Below are 6,000 nucleotides of genomic sequence, written 5' to 3'. Positions count from 1 at the left end.
GATAGCTTTAATCGCTTCCCTGTACACTAAGATTAACGATGGCTGAAGAGAATTAGAGATAGCTTTAATACCCTTTTACTTCTCGTACATTAAAGACAGTAACAAGAATTAGAGATAGCTTTAATACCCTTTTACTTCTCGTACATTAAAGACAGTAACAAAATTAGAGATAACTTTAACCGCTTTCACTCGCTAAATTCGTCTGGCTGTGGCAAAAAATAAAATCAGAAATTAAAGTTAGTTCACAAAGTCAGAGAAAATTAAAGATAGTGGGAAGAACAAGACTAAATGCTCTCAGAAGTTAAGGAATTCGTGAAGCTTTTAATCAGATAGCCTGTGTCGGCTAAGGAAGCTCCCTAACACCTTTTCCTAAGCGATTTATTTTGCCCTCTTCTGTTATACACAAATCCTTCCAGTATCGTCAAACTCTGCATAAATATATCGCACAAAAGGATATTAAGCAGCTATATCCAAAGATAAATTACTAACGAAAAGGTTAAGGAAGTTCCCTAACACCTGTTCCTTTGCGATTTATTTCTGGATATGGCTGGTTAATTTTTTCACGTTATTAATGCAGAATATAGCGATAGGGGAAGGAGTTATATAGCACAGAATAGGACAGTAGAATGTAATAAAGTAAGTCGCTTAGGAAGAGGTGTCACGTATATATGAACTTCCTTTGAGTGTGTCCTTAGTGTAGGCAAGAGAGGTGTGGTTTTCTTCGATGCACAGGTGTGTGAGGGGAGAGAGAAAACGAGTTCTCTACCTGTATGCTGAAAGGTCTCTCTCTCTCTCTCTCTCTCTCTCTCTCTCTCTCTCTCTCTCTCTCTCCTCCTCCTCCTCCTCCTCCTCCTACTGTTACTACTATATATAAAAATAATAATAATAATAATAATAATAATAATAAAAGAGGGGTAGACCTATTTTCAGAGTGCCCTGTAAAAAGGTCAAATATCCATCCACTCATCTAGCAAGGTTATAAATTCCTGGTTCAATCGCACAGGCACAGCAATCACGTAACTCTGAGAACAATGGAGATGAATGACTTAAGATGTGGGCCGGTATTCTCGTTGGTTAAGGCCGTAACACCTATTCCTAAGCGACTGATTTTATTACACCTTACTGTCCTCTTCTGTGCTACATAAATCCTTCCAATATCGCCATACTCTGCATAAATAACGTACAAAACTATATTAACCAGCTATATCCAAAATGGGGAATGAGACCCATGCCATATGCATCCCATTCGTTATTCATCCATTCACTTGCATCCTTCAACTATTCTATTCATTCCTCAATGTACATACCTCGCTATCTAACACATTCACGTTTCATATCATTCATAATTCTTCTTGGTCCCACACGCCCTCCCCCCATCCTCAGACTCACTCATATACATGCTACCGCTTTAACTCACATGCAGGCCACTCTTGCAACGCATTAATATATACACTGGTTCTTTTAAATCAGGCTAACAGCCCTTCATCCACTGCTTTCACTTTCAACTTTTCAAACTCTTGTCACCGACGAGGGTGAAGGAAGAACTAAAAATTCAGGTGGACAAGGCTGATAATTATGGGCTGGCCAATGGGTAATTCTTCCAGGGGTTCGGAAGGTACTGTCCCGGATCTATGGGGTAGCCGCTATGATCAGGTATAATTTAGGGGTGACCAGTGCCATCCCAGCCCCACTCTTCTGACCACACCACTGGCTTCAGCGTACGAAAGTCTCGCACTAACACACCTTCATGTAGTCAGGGTGTAGTGGACGAGGAACGGAGTCCAACAGCAGTCCTCTACAATCTTGACAATTGAGTAAAAAGGCCTGAGGTTGGGAAAAACGCTGTCATTGTAGTCAAAAGATTAATTCTCACACTACGACAAAGTATTATTTCTTCTTGCTAACTCCAGACGATTCATGCAACCCCTCCAGTTCCAGACACACCCCTGAGCTCAATGAAATTGTTAGATAGTAGTAGTAAAATTAAATACAAAACAACGCTACCTGGCTCAAAACAAAACAGCAGGCCTTTCATTCAGTAATTTGGAGCATAATAAGTAGCGCAGGCTGCCACTTAAATTCTCATTTTCTGTTCACGCTACATTAGAGAAAATTGGGGGTTGCTAGGCGGTTTAATGAAAGACTCAAGTAAATAGATTCATTTGGGGGAGTCGACTTCTAACACTGGAATATTTTTGTCCTTAAATTCAAGCAATCGTTGGGAGTTGATCTTAACATTTCTGACCCTTTTCACCACTGAAATGGCTATTCCATCTCATTCTGGCTGCGGCAAGACGATATTATTAAATCTAGAGGCATTGACTTCTGCCACTCTTGGGGATTCAAAAACTATAATCGAACCAACACTTAAATCTCACGGAAAGACGGCTTATTTCACTCCGGCTGACGGCAGACGATTTTACTTTCCACTGTTAAACCATCCAAAGTCTAGAGGTTAACGCTTTCCTCATGCCATTTCCCCCCACACTGCAGACAGCCTGACACTGCTACAATACTCCTTAACACACTGCAGACTTGGGTCGAGGGCAACAGAGTGATGATCGACCCAGCCACATCCATCACCACACTCACCAGCAGCAGCCATGAACACAGGCAGTCCCCCGCCCCACATTTAACAATGTACCAGTGCCAGCTCCATCACCACACTCACCAGCAGCAGCCATGAACACAGGCACTCACCCACACCACACTTAACCATGTACCAGTGCCACACCCACCCACCATTAGGCTACTGTATGATCTATAGTGTAACATTCGACACCGGCCTCACTTTCAAGGACCACGCACAAGACATCAAGAGGCGGCGCACTCCCAGACTCAATGCAGTCAGGGCGACTATATGGTCAAAGTTTGGCCAACACAGAGAAACACTCTCCTTGCCCTACAAACAACAAATTAGATCAGTAAGTGATGTCCTCTGCCTCCCCGACATGGGCTCCCATTTTATCTAATACCCACAACAACGCTTGGAAACCACACTGAACAACGCCCTCAACATCACCACTGTCTGCACCACTACCACTCCCATAGCTCACTTACACTCTGAAACTAAAGTCCTCCCTGTCAGGACTACCTTTATACACGGGTCTATGCAACAGCCCGTTCCAGTACACAGCACCCCTTCCATTATACGACAGAGACACAACACAGCTAGGCACAAAAATCAATCACCACACAAACATTACCAAACTCTCTGCAACAATACTCAGCTTCTAAAGGTTCCCACACCAGCAATGACGAAACACCTACATACTCACGTCACGCCCAGGGCAACACAACACCTCAATCACAACACCATACTACAACCCCCCTCCTGACACCCACCCATTAGAGTTGTAATAACAATAATAATAATAATAATAATAATAATGATAATAATAATAATAATAGTGGAGAGAGAGAGAGAGAGAGAGAGAGAGGTGGGGGAGGAGGGGGTTACTGACCTACTTCCAACATCTTAGTCTCTCTCTCTCTCTCTCTCTCTCTCTGCTTCCCTAGTTTCTTTCACCCTCTTCTTATTTCTGTTACAACTGTTACTTCTTGTTTTCCTGTTCTTTCACTTCCTCTTCCTCCTTCTCCCACGCCTCCTCTCCTTTCTTCTATACCTATTCTCTTCCTCCTTCGCATCCTCCTTCATTCCTTTCTTCTACCTCTCCCCCTTCCTTCCTTCCTTCCTTTTTTTATTGCACATTCCATCATTTATCCGTTTTCCTTCATCCTCTGATTCACGTCTCAATTTGCTTTATTTCCCTTCGTCTCTTTCGCTTACCCTATCTCCCACATACACACCCTCAGCTTGTTCTTGGTCTACTTCTTCTTCCCTACTCAGTAACGACCCCTGCTACCACGACACACCACCCTCCCTTGTAAACTCTCAAACCATCCTTACATTTTGGTCTTGGTCTTCCTCTCCTTCTTCGAAAATTCAGTACATCTATATCCGTTTATACATAAGGTAAATGAGAGAAAGAAAGATATTACCGAGGAGGAGGAGGAGGAGGAGGAGGAGGAGGAGGAGGAGGAGGAGGAGGAGTGACAGAAATCAAGGAAAACATGGAGTGGAGAATGTGAGTTGAGAAGAAGATTTGGAGGAAGAAAGAAGAGGAGGAGGAGGAGAAGAAGGAGAAGGAGAAGGAGGAGGAGGAGGAGGTGGAGGAGGAGGAGGAAAAAGAGGAGGAGGAGGAATCGACGGGGGTAAAGGAAATTAAGAAGTGATTGAGCGATCGGCAAAGGGAATGGTGGTGATGAGGAAATGAGAGAGAGAGAGAGAGAGAGAGAGAGAGAGAGAGCCATAAGGACATGAAAGGAGACGATGACAAGAGATAGCTCAGCCTCTCACACCAAAATGTCACTCTATTGTGGTGATGGCAGAGGGCTGGATGGTTGGAGGGAGGGAGGGAGAGAGGGAGGGAGGTGTAGATGGATGGTTGTTGGATGGATGGAGGGAGGGAGGGACAGAAGGGGAGAGGTGTAGATGGATGGTAAGTTGGATGGATGGTTGGATGGATGGTTGGAGGGAGGGACAGAAGGGGAGAGGTGTAGATGGATGGTAAGTTGGATGGATGGTTGGAGAGAGGGAGAGAGGGGGGGGGAAGGTGTAGATGGATGGTAATTTGGTAGTTGGATGGATGGAGGGAGGGAGGGAGGAAGGGATGGGAGAATACAAGGTTAGAAGGATAGATGGATGGTTGGATGGAAGAGTGGATGGTTGTCTGGGTGAATGGCTGGGGTGCATGGATGGAAAGTGGATGGATGTTTGGATGAATGGTTGGGATGGATGGTTGGCAGAGAGATGGTTGGAAGGATGGATAGCTAGAATGATATATAGTTAGATGGATGGATGGTTAGACTGATATATGTTTAAACAGAAGGATGGCTGTACTGTTAGATGTTTATAAGGATGGATGGTTGGAAAGGTAGCGGATTGTAATGATGTTTGGTTGGAAGGAGGATGGATGGATGGTTGTACATTTGGACTAGCGGGTTGGCAGACAGATAAGCACAGAGGAAGGCAGACGGAGCGGTAGGCAGACAAGCCAGCAGAAAGACAGACAGAGACAGGAAGGCAGAAAGAAGGCAGATAGGAAGGCAAGCAGACAAACAGGCAGAAAGGCAGGCAGACAAGCAGGCAGAGGCAGGCAGGCAGAGAGACAGGCAGAGAGGCAGGCAACCAGGTCCCTGTCTCAGCTTTAACTCGACACACTGAGACTCGTCCCCTCATACCACAACACCACCCTGCCTCACCCTGCCTCTCTCTGCCTCACCCTACCACTCTCTACCTCACCCTACCTTACCACACCTCACCACACATTCACTATTCCTCACTCACCCTGCCTCACCCCTCTCCACTCTGCCTCACACTCCCCATGCACATTCTCCTCATACACGAACACATTCTACACACCCGCATACACACATTCCCAATACACACCATCATCATCATCATCATCATCATCATCATTCCATTTCTCTATGCACATATATACAAACACATATATCCTTCTCACAAACTATAAATTAACTATATATCAACATTTTTATATTCTACTCAAAGCTACATTCAAGGCCACATAGACGTCTCCGTTACACCTGCTCCTAAGCGATTTATTTTCATTTATTTCAAGCAATTTATTACATTTATTCAATATCGACATAATTTGGGGTCAGTGACAAAGGAGAATACTAAGGTGTCATATACAGAATGAATCGCTAAGGAAAAGGTGTTAAGAAGCTCCGTATGTCACCTAGAATATGAACCTAACTCTTGACACATCCATCACACGATTATAACACATTTCTACACACATCTCACCAATTTACACACTCCACACACAACTGCACTCTTCCTGCACACTTACAGGCCTCTTGCACACTCCTCAAACACTCCTAGCACACTCTACACATCCCTAACACCCACATACTTCTAAAACACACACACACACACACACACACACACACACACACACACACACACACACA

This window comes from Coenobita brevimanus, chromosome 19 (genome assembly GCF_032717465.1).
Source record: "Coenobita brevimanus isolate Jiangsu-jjx chromosome 19, ASM3271746v2, whole genome shotgun sequence".
Taxonomy (NCBI): Eukaryota; Metazoa; Arthropoda; class Malacostraca; order Decapoda; family Coenobitidae; genus Coenobita; species Coenobita brevimanus.
The sequence above is the reverse complement of the archived record's forward strand: the minus strand, read 5'-3'. Positions refer to the sequence as shown.